We start from the raw sequence: 12,092 nt of genomic DNA on the forward strand, positions 1-12,092 counted from the left end.
TTTGACTCTGTAACAACACACTCTCTGTAACACTTCCTCTCTCACTTTCTCCCCCAGCTTTTTCTCTTCAAATGTCTTGTACTTATATTCCTGATATTTGGATAGGGCTCTCTCATCACTTATCTATTGCTGTTTTCTTTTATATTACCTCTCCTAGACTTCCATCACTTCTTTGCAAAATATGGCTTTTGTGACCCACTGCTTTCAGCTTTGTGTTAACTTTCCTGTTGTCTTCTCTGCTTGGAACAGCCACTTGCTCCTTCTGGAGAAAATACACTATCTTTTTTGCAAATCCCAATTACTTCATAAAATACTACGGTATTTCTGTTTTTCTGTGTGTCTCTGAAAAATTGTTCTCCAGTTAGGTGTCATCAAGCAGAACAGTACTTTAACATAAATTGAGGTAACTCAGGAGAACATTGTATAAGCACAATGTTTGGGGTGACGATGGAGCTCTATAATGTATTAGTTACAGCATGCTAGTTGATGCATTGCTAGGAAAAAAACGTGCCTTTTTTGTCTAGTCAAGACAAACTTCTGTAGGCTCTGTAAAGTACTTTTTATGGTTACAGGCTTTTTAGAGACAGGTTGAAGTAAAAAATGATGAGCATTCCTATGCAGTTCTACAAAACTAATTCCTGAATATAGAAAGATCAGAAATTTCTATTTCCTGGGTAGCATTTTGAAATACTTTGTGAAGAACTCAGTCTATATAATACCTTGGTAAACTTTATAAGGTGTTTAAAGAAAGATTATGATATTGTTAGTGCACATTTTTGGATTGTGAAACAAAGTAAGAGCATGTTTACAAAAAAAACAAAACAGTGCACTACTAAGGTTTTAGATATTTTGTGGGGAGAAATGCAGTCAGTAGTTTATAGCATAGATGTATATTATTAGAAAATATGCTAGCATGTGCACTTCATCTTTGAAAGCTCTGGGTGTTTCTGCAGATTTCTTAGCTAGTTGCCATCAATACCATTAAGCATGCCAACAGGAAAGTATTTCTAAATGTCATGCTTTTAATGGTGCTTATATACCTGAATTACAGTTCTTGAGAAATTGAACGTTCAAAGCATGAGTTTTAGTTGCTCACCTCATAAGGGAAAGGAATAATATTAATGCTTTCTTCATCAAAAATATGGAGACAATTCATTGTCAGATGAAGGTGAACGTTCTCTGCCCTTTCAGAAATGTGTCTGACATGGTTCCTCATTAGTCCTTGGAATTTGGGTTGCAGACTCTGTAGTTCCACTTGAACTAGTCTCTCTGGAAATGAGTGTGCACTTGTCAGCTGCATATCCCGAGGCTCTGAGTTTCGAGCGAGGTAGTGAATCTGTCAGAAAATGGCTGATGATGACATCATGAGTTCCTGAATTTCCCCATGTTGACTGTCACCTCATATAATTAGCTATAAAACGAGTAAAATGCATGTATGTATAATAATGCCAATATGGAATGGGTGTTGCAACTGAATAGTGTATGTTCTGCAGTAGAGAGATATATCCTTAGCTATAAAATATCCTTGTTGGTGGCTATAATTAAGGGGTAGCCAGAGAAGAAACTGCTGGAGTGGAAAAAACTGTAAGAGCAGCTTTAAAATTAATATAATGAAGATCTTTACTAAAATGTAGAGTTACATAATAAATAAAAGTAGTAAATAAATAAGAAAAAAATAATTAGACTGAATTTCAGACGTATTCTTATTTATGAATCTAATTGGCATTTTTAAAACCCAGGTTTTTTTAAATGGCATTGAAGTGCCAAAATCATTAAGATATTCCAGAAATGTTTACTTTCAATAGCTTGTGAGGTAAATAAGGGGAAAATACACTGTGATGTAGTACAGTACAGTTTGTTATGCAATGTAATTGATGTAGGTGTATAGAAGAAAACTTCACCCTTTTTGCCAACAAGCAGGAACATAAAAACTAAAATTGCTGGTTTGATTTTGGTTGTTGATTGTTTGGGGAGGGAGCGTTATTTCATAGTTTTTTGTTAGTTTGGGTTTTGGGAGTATTTTGTTTGGGTTGTTTTGTTTTTTTTTCCCACAGTCTTGGTGAAACAGTATAAAGAGTTTTGCCAATCTAACACTACATGTTTGATGACATTCAAGCAGGGAATATTTGCCTTGGAGGCAATGAGCTATTACCAGAAGTAATTTTAAAATCTCACATTTTATGTCGTATACTTCAAGATAATGAGAATAGATAGAAGACAGAAAAAAGTCTTTAAACATCCTTTCTGACATCTGTATTTGCCTACTCTACCACTGATTCATATCAGAAGGGTCAGGCTGACCTCAAGGTTTCGACTGCTTGTGGAGGATATAAATCCTTTTTCTTAACATTTCTTACAGCACCTTATTGAATAGTTCTATAATCTTGAAATTGTTAAGTCTTATAAATTGTTTTCGGACCATAAAACCAAAAATCTTAACTGGAAGGAAGCTGTGATTAGATTTAATAAGGAAAGATTTTAAGAAAAATGTTTGTTTATAATTTATTCAAAGAGTTGGCTGCTTGCTCTTGCATACTTCCTAATGTCAGGAGTTGATCAGAGGTTCCCCTGCTCTCTCATTGCATTAATTGTGGTGTTATAGGACTTTTTCTGAAATGAGTAATTTGGCATAGGCTCTGCATGGCCTGTCTCTAGGACTGCTCTTATGAAGCATCTTGCTGCTTTTCCGTGTAAAGGAAGAACTTCCATCTGCCAGGATTTCCCAGTCAGTCCCTTCTTAAAAGAGTTAGTTTCAGCAGAGAAATCCTAAATTTTTTTAACTCTTCTGAGATGGTTGTCTCCATTTTGTGCACCCAGGATATTGGCTACATGTTACAGAACAAACAGTGTTACCTTGCCTAATATTAAATGTCAAGGTTTTACTGCTTTCACCTTGAGTGTGCATCCATCATGTTACTAGAAAAGTGAAAATCTATGATGCCTGTGCAGTCACAGGCCAATGAGAGATCTGTATAGAAATTAGACACATACTGGCTGACTTTCTAAGAAACTTTGATCTCCAAATAAATGTAACGCAGAGTCAAGTGTTTATGTTGCTCCTAAATATATGAACCCTGGAAAGCCTCATTTTATGAACCCTGTTGTTACTACTTTTACCATCTCTCATGTGAGTGATGTGGAAAGAAATTGCAGGTGGTTCTGCACAAAAATCTGAAGTTAAATTTGGTAGACTAAACTGTGGATCTGTAAAACAAATGTCACGGATTGAGGAAAAATATTTTCATAGAAACTGATAATATCTTGCTTTAAATTACAAAGTCTCTTAGACAAAGAAAATTCCACAGAAAGAAGGAAAAAATATAAATCTTTAGAGAAGACTCAGGCAAGAACATGTGCCCTGTTAAGACTGTAAAATCCTTATTAACACTGATGAGAGCAATAGATACATATAAAAATGTAAGCGCCCAGCTCTCCTGCATAAAAACGTGAGGAGAAAGTATCATGGACTTTAGGCTGTTGGCTCCTTTGATGTATTCAAAGAAAAGAAGAATAATTTTACTTCTTCTATCATCAAATTAGTAACTAATTACACACAAAGAATGGTTTTGCTGGAACAAAATGTCCTTTACCTGTCATTTAAACATTTAGGTTTGCATCTATTTGGAATGAAGTCATAGTGTCAAGCTGCTTTTTAAATTTCAATGACAATGATTTCTTCTTCTTGAAGTTACTATTTTTGTGTAGACTGTATTACAGAACTACAATATCTATCCTTTTGTTCCCAATCCCAATGCAAGCTTGATTTATGGTGCTTTTTTTTTTTTTTTTTTTTGAATTGTGAAGAGACTTCTAATAGAAAGTTTCCTAAAAGCTTAGGTTCTGACTAGATGTAAAATTCAGTGACTCACTTTTTGTAGTAGTTTCTGCTAGTATAAATGAGGCACTAGGTTTTACATGCTAAAAGCATTTGGGTTGATAAATACATGAAGTTTTTGGAGTCATATGGTGTTACCTGATCTCAGCTATCATTAAAATACACTTCTAGTCTTTCATACATGAGTTTAAAGAAAGAGGGGGAAAAAAAGTTTTACATGTAGTATTCTCATCTGAAATCTTAATTTAGGCAACTAAAGACAATGGGAAAAATATTGTGGAGATCACACAGTGTCAACTCAAGACCTGTGAAAGCTGCCACTTCTATTCTGCTAGGGTTGGACTAGCTTTAAGTCATGTAGCCAAAATGAGCAAACTGCCAACAGGAACCCTCTGAAATTATTACCTGCCATCATGAGTTGTACTCCTAATGGCTCTGATAACAAACAAAAGTCTCTCTGTCTTGGGTAGTTCCAGTAAGAAAAATTAATTGTGGAAAGAATGTCTGTTCTAAGCAGCACATTTGCTTGGTTCAGGAAGGCACAATTCTCATTTTTCTGTGTAAGTACCTTTTTTATAAAGTTTGGTACACATTCCACTCCTTGAATTTTGAGATACTCAGAAGCTGTCTAGACACAGTCCTGAGCACCGTGGCTCTAGGTGGCTCTGCTTGAGCAGGGGGGGTTGGACCAGATGACCTCCAGAGGCCCCTTACGACCTCAACCACTCTATGATTCTGTGATGTACCAACAATTTATGCAAGGTAGCAGCTGGATGACCGCAGCTAGCTCTTATTCTAGGTGTGTTCTAGTAACATGTCTTGGTAAATCAAAATTGTTCAGTGAGGGGAGGGAGGGGAGAGAAGTTAAAATTAGTTTATCTTCATAAAATTAGATAATCCAGCAGTGATTGTTCCATGTGGGGAGTCCACTTGCACTGTCCTTAGCCAACACTCAAATGTGTCAGTATGGAGCAGTAGTTAAAGTTGAGGGAACTAAGAAACAGCTTCAGACTCATAACTGTTTTCAGAACAAGAAAATTAAGAACATTTTCTGTAATGAGATTAAGTTCCATAACGTCTAGAACATTTATTCATTGTTACAAGTGTAAATAATGTGCCGTTGTTGAGCAGAAATTTCTCTTGAGATGTTCTCTGGTTTCATGCTGTCTCAGCCATAGACCAGCCATAGGAAATGCAAAAATTGCGCCCCACTATCTCCTCTGCAGAGTGTCTGTCACAGACGTTCCTCAACACAATTCAAAATGTTCAGGAATGACAGGTACTGATCCTTTCTATTGCGATGGTTTACTCTCAGCTAGTGGGAGAACCAGATCCCCCTGAACTACTACAGGTGTGGCCACTGAAGTCATGATAAGTAAAACTAGTCAACCTCAACTCTGAAGTCTTCGGTATGTAAACCTGCAGTTATTTAGTTGTGTAAGAACATCGCCATCGCTTACAGAAATAGAAGCTTTTGATGAGTAGGCTGCAGTGTAATCTACATCAATAACTTATTGATGACTTAGATGACTTTCTGCTGCTTGGACCCTCAGTGAATCCACAGAAGATATGAAACTGTTAGTTTTGTTCAAATGTTCTCTTTCTGTGTATCAAGAAAATAATCTTCTAGGAAATTAGCTTATTGTCAAAAAAGATAATATGAATCCTCATAAAGTCATATGACAAAAAGAGGGAGTGGTTTTTGGTGTATAGGAGTTGTTCTCTTTAAGGTCAAAAAAGTTAAAAGTGCTAATAAATACTGCTTGATGCCTTTTCGTGAAAGTAGACAATATAGGAAGTTTTCTTCAGCATTTAAATAAAAGGGTCTGTGCCCTTAAATTAGCTGTATTAAGTCTTAGTTCTCCATGAGATATCTTTTCTTAAAAGTTGAGATAACTTTTCTTCCTCTTCTCTAGGCATTAATATATATGCTAAAGGAATATGTTTTAAGTTTGATGTTTCACCACTGTCAACAGAATACTAACTGATATAGCAGTTCTATTTGTTTTCTGATAATCTTACTATTATTTTAGATGTTATACTACCTTACCTTATTCTGTTTTTCCTAATGTTACATTTCTTTTTGAAGAACTTACTATGGTATTGCACCTTCCTGTCAAAGTTACTGTGTTTGTTCTAGTGACTGATACTTAGAAAGTGTGATACAGGGTTCGTTTTAAAATCTATTACATTTTGTGTTGTGCCTTTTCTAGTTCCCTAATAAATTACAGTAACCTGATGATCTTTTCTTCCAAAAATTAACTGAGTTTACATATGTTATCCTTTTCAAAATAAATGTAATTTTGCTGTGATCTTTAACAATCAAATTAATGGAGAGGTGTGGGGTAGGAAAATGAGCTTATGGTGTCCCTACAAGCAATACTTAACTACAAACAGTCCATTAATCTTTAGATGTTAATTTTCTTTCCCTCTTTTTCAGCACATGTAATCAGTATGAAATCTAATTACCAGTTTCCCCTATTGAGATCATTTAAAACTAGGCTTTCTGCTTTATCGACTTCAGATTTTTAAAATTCTAATTTAAAAAGTTGTTTCAGAAGGAATAACTTCCTTTGCCCAAGACACAGATGAGCACCTGATACTGTAGAATTATAGTGTACTTATTCTCAGAATTTCATTTGGTTATCTTCTCTTGAAAGAACATAGGACCATGTAAAACAATTTAAAGGCTGATATAGCTCTACAGGTCTGTTTTTAAAAATTAACAACCCAGGAAAGCTATCTCTGTAGTGGACTGTTGTTGGAGCAAGTGGCCTTAAGATGCGCTGATTTATTAGAAGAATCCATTGAACATAGTGAAGATCTGTGTGTGTTGTTTATTTGTATGTTGGCAGCCACAAAAAAAAAAAAAGGTTGGGTAATTTTTCATGATGGTTTTGAGTCATGAATGTATATGTCTAGAATATTTTCTTTTCCTGTTGTACAGTTACCTTATAGTGTGCGCTTTATTCTTTATGCAGCTCAGGTTTAGAAATAAATAATAAGATGACATGGTTTTGTTATGAAGATTTATGTTGTGAAGCACTGAATGTATCTGCTAGCATATAATAGGTTTTTTACTCCTGTTGGTTTTTTCTCCTTCTCTTAAATACATTTTCAATCAATACAAAGTTGCAGCACAAAGTTTCCAAGAGTTCAGGCAAGCTAATGATCTCTGTTTCCAATGTTAGTTTTTCATAAGCTGGCTGACTAGCTCTGCTATTGTCAGGTTCCAGGTGTGAGAGATTTACTTCATTTGTCTTTGTGTAGGAATTGAATTCAGCTTGAATATCCTCCTGTGTGGCTTTTAAGGGAGAAATAGTTTAGGTTCGAAGACCTCGTTGTTTCATTGCCCTCTAAAGCTGAATTTTCTCGTGTTTATTCAGTGAAATGTATTCTTAAACACAGTAAGGGAAGCTGTAGGGTGTCATGTTTCTTCAGTTATGGATTTACAATCAGGGTGAGTGAATTTATTACGTTGTTACAACAAATTATGTGGAAATGTTGCATCTTATTTTGAAAGATGGATCACATTTAGGTAATTCTGTAACTTGATTTAAGTATATAACCTGAATTAAACATATCATTCCCTTTGGCTTTTGTTCTGCCATCCGCAGTCATGCTGAGTAATGAGTACCTTCATACTCCAAATATTGTCATAGATTTTAAGCAAATATATGTCCCGCTGAGTAGCTGTAACAGCCTAGCAGAAAAAAAAAAAAATGGGATTGTAATTATCAGTGCATACAGATAAGTCAAAATGGCTTTACAGTGTTATTTTAACAGAGAAATGAGACACCTGGTTGGCTTTTCAGATATTTTAGAATTTCCTAAACATAGTGGTCAGATTGTGCAATGCAATGGCTGTATGATAGATTGTCTAAAGAAATTAATTTGCAAATGTCAAAGTTACGCAGATTCTTTCTTTGTGTTAATATTGCCTACTCTTCATCAGGATAATCCATGAGTGGATTAGCAAACCAATTAACAGCTTCAGATGGCCCTTGGCCTAATTATTTTTCAAATACTCTTAAAATTAGGTCACAGCAGATGGGTATATTAAAGTCTGATTGAAATGTAATTGAGAAGATAGATGGATGGATGGATGGATAGATATACATTGGTATTTAGATAGCTAGATATCTCACATAAATTAACAACAATTATTAGAACATATATTCTGTGCCTCTGTTTTTTTTTTTTTTCTTTCAACTACCATAAAGTTCCATTTGGAGAACAAGAGAAAGGCCAAACCTGAATCTGGTTTATCTAAGCTTGTTACCATGAGCACCAAACCTTAAAACACAAGGTTGCCTTTCATAGATATACAAAGGCAGGAGAGTATTCTTCAGCACTTGTCAAGATGGAGTAAATTCAGTGAATATGGATGTTTGTAATGTTAACTGAGGTCCTGATACTGTGTCCTGTATTTGGGAATAGGCCTCCTTGGGGCATCAAGTATTAAAATAAAGCATTGGAATACCTTTTCCTTTTCTTAAATTAGATGATAATGAGTAGATGATATAGTGGATCAAATTCCCGTTTGGTGTTTACATTTCAGTGTCCTGGAGAGGACAAGTGTCAAAACATACAGTGAATATTTGCAGATGTGTCATATAGATGGCATTAACGTGTATAATGAAGAATTTAATGCCTTGATATAATTTCTCCAGAGAAGCATCTTTCAGGCAGGTAGTCCTCCAGATGAACTAACACAGATTTCAGGAAAAGAGGGACATCACTCTCCTTTTGTTCCTTAGTTTTTCCTGCTGACTAGTTTCAGCTCCTATCTTACCACAGGATATCCAGAATGCTTGGAGATTTACTTTCTTTCCATCTTTGCCTCCCATCCTGCCCTGTTTCAAAGTCTATTGATAGAGGTATTCAGCTATTCCAAACAACTCCAAATTTTCATTCGAAAACAGCCTGGGAGAAAGTTTCTGTCTCCAATGAATGGAATAGGAAATGTTGAACTCATTGATTGAATTTGTGTAGAGAATTCTATTCTAAGCAATAAAATAGCTATCAGGTGCAGTTCCTCTCCTCTCTTTTTGAAGTAATTTTAAAAATTCAATTATTTAATAGAATTTGGGTAAATCATGAAAATTGACAGGGACAGAATGGACTGAAATTCTCTGTGGTTGATGGAAATTTCTCCTGCCACATCTCATAGTTCTTCCCCAGAAAAAAGGCATTGCTGTCAAGCAAATAGTAACTCTCACAGACCAGTGTGTTTGAGTAAGTCTATAGACCCCAGAAAAAAAGCTGCCCTTAGGGTAAATAATACTCTAGTAGCTAAAAATAAATAAAAGGCAGTGATGTGAGCTAACAAACAAAAAAAAACATCAAAAGATTTCTCAGAAGTCCGACTATGAATTGAGAGGTACTGTCAGAATAGTTGCTGAGCTTCAGTAGCAGATCTTTTTTTCCTTCCTTTTTTTTTTTTTTTTTTTTTTTTTTTTTTGTTAATGGAGAGTTTGTGAGGATGCTTGATAAAAATAAAAATATGTTCTCAGGAAAGACATTAGCAAGCTTTTCATATTTTTCTTTTAGTCATGAGAAGACGGATCAGTTCAGTTGAGTAGGATTGACAGTATGTCAGACAGTTTTTCTCACTTGCTTCTACATTACCACAGTCTTGCTTCTTTGTGTTAGAACTATTTTCATCTTGGGTGCCAAATGTGATGAAATTAGGAGGTTTTGATATTCATGTCTTTGTTAGAGCCTAGTTAATATTAAGATGCTAATATTATTAAGTGAATGTGAATTACAGTCTTTAGTTCCTTTCCTGTGGGAGTGAAATTCTACAGTTTAATGTTTTGAGTGCCAGGCATATTTTACATTTAGGATAATCTGCATACCATATTGTTCAGAAATATTTCAGACATAGCATATTTTCATTATTCTATATTTCAGTGTCTTTACATTTACATAATTCATTTACAAAGTGGAAATTTAAGAAGAAAAAATCCCTAAAGAGGCAAATTATTTTTAGCCATTCTTCACTGGTTTTAGGCCATGTTAGGTTTCTGAAGAACAAAAATTAATGACATCTAATTTCATAGCTTATGATTCTGAAAGGAAAGTAACATTTCTCTGTACTAACCCTGGCAAAATCATTCTTATATACATGGCTCAATGTAATAGCCTAGGAAAGGATAGGAGTTTTGCATTCACTTATGTCATCAAGCCAGTGGAATTAATATTTGGCTGTATATTTAGCTTCTGTATTACATTGCAAATCCCTTGAAATATTTATTTAAAATACTAGGGCTGAATAACAAGCAAGTAGAAGAAATGAGGGAACCACAGATAAAATGAGGAAAAAAGTTAGAAGCTAGATTTAGGATGTCAATTGTTCTTTCATTTTGATACTGTCTTAATTTTTTTTTATGATTTATGCAACTTTTATAATAGTGCTTAAGTGAACCTTAAACTCTTGTAGCGTTCATTTCCCCAAAAGATTTTGTCAATTCTGTCTTCTCTGAAGAATGAGATCATCCTAAGGATTTGTGTGGGCTGATGGTGATACGAAGCATAAGTTAGCATCCCATATCAGGGGGTTTAAGTAATCTCTGCAGAACCAGGGGATTAACTAGCTCACCAGAAGTAAAATACACTATTTCATGTTACAGAAAAATGCCATTTGACATTTGTGTCTTTTCTTCAGATGCCTCCTGTGCCCATCCACAGCACCACTAGACATCTCACTTTCCTGCCATGCTCTTTTCACTTTATTTTTTTCATGCATTGGCTAAGTGCAAATTTATGATCTCTAGAGCATCCTGTAATGCTTCATTTTCCTTTACTTTATTCTTGGCCTCTGTTTTCCTTAGATACTCTCATTTTCTCACCCTTCTATTACTTTTAAAGAGATCACGTTTGGGTTTGATAAGTCCTTCCCCTTTTCTCCTTGGATTAATTCCTTAGAACATTTTTCCATTAATTATTTCTGACTAATTAGTAACCTATGACTGTGCCTTCATATACTCTAGGGTTTGGTTTACACATTTTAAAATTCTTACAACTGTGAATTCTTGTGACTGTAAATCTGTGACTTTATAGGCTTGAACCAGAAATGATAACTGGTAATGGAGGTAGGTTGACACATACAGTCTGAGAATTTAGTCCCTAAATAATCTGTATTCAAGAAACAAAAGTTGTTGATTAATTGTTATTTTTGGATCCATTATTGATTTCTCTGCCCATCATAGAAATGGGTAGAGAAGCAGGATGACAAGAGAAGCTTTCAGCTGTTAGGTTTTCGAAGATAATAGTTTAATGCTACTGTTTATTTTAGTGGTTTAAAATTTATAGTTTGCAAGTGAATACAATATGAATATAACTATTCTAGGGAGTGTTGCTGCTTGTGACAGGCCACATTTGATGGGGTTAAATGAAGTGAAGGCGGTCCCATCTTTGTAACCTTTCCCCTCCTCGATTAAAGTTGAGATGAAGTAGCTAAACATTAAAAATCTCTCTTCCTGCTCTGTGCTTTATTCCTGTGCATGGGCAATGTTGGCATAAATCAATCATGAGTTTAAAGCTAAACAAGAAATTATTAGTTATTAGGGACAGAAATCCTGCTGACAGCAGTTACAAATAAAGGAAATGTGCATGTTATGCTGTCAGTTTAAAACTAGTTGGAAGCTGGCCATTTAATAGTTTGCTGCAAATAGTACTGTGTTTGATTTCCTGTACCCATGGAGCTTATCAGAATATTGTTGTTTTTTTACAAGGTGTTACAAAATTAAAGATAGAACTAAGGTGGGTATTTGGAACAGTGAGTCAGCTCAGCTTAAGCAAACAGTTTCGTTATACAGCATAGCTGTGAAAGGTAAGAGATTTTTGTTGCATCAGGTCTCACATGCAGTGCAAAGCTTACCAACCTTATCTATCAACCAGCACGTGGATCTCAAGCAGCTTAAGTGAGGCTCTCCTGATGAGTTTTGTCACGTGAATAGTCCATCGTTCTGTTGACGCAGACTAATCCAAACTTTGAAATATAGAAGGAAAGGGATGACACAGCCTTCTTGCCCCATTGCATTGCCCATGAAACTATGGGAGTCATGGGGACTTTCTGTCGTCACCCACCTCTGAATTATTCCTTAGCTCACTGATCCCTCTGAACCCCAAAGTAAACGGGGTTGGTTTTACAGATCTCGACAAAGGTTTTAACAAGTATTTTGTACAATTGGGAGGGGTTTTTCCAGGTTATGGACATAATTTATTTAGATAAATCCAATGTGGTGATACC

The 12,092-nt window shown here is 35.2% G+C and overlaps 1 protein-coding gene across 3 annotated transcripts in view; it reads left to right on the forward strand.

The window, feature by feature from the left end:
- VWA8 (von Willebrand factor A domain containing 8) overlaps positions 1-12,092 on the forward strand; it is a 194,830-nt gene that overhangs the window by 91,842 nt on the left and 90,896 nt on the right. The gene's annotated exons all lie outside the window — the stretch shown is intronic.

This window comes from Tyto alba, unplaced genomic scaffold (genome assembly GCF_018691265.1).
Source record: "Tyto alba isolate M040663 unplaced genomic scaffold, T.alba_DEE_v4.0 Super-Scaffold_45, whole genome shotgun sequence".
Taxonomy (NCBI): domain Eukaryota; kingdom Metazoa; phylum Chordata; class Aves; order Strigiformes; family Tytonidae; genus Tyto; species Tyto alba.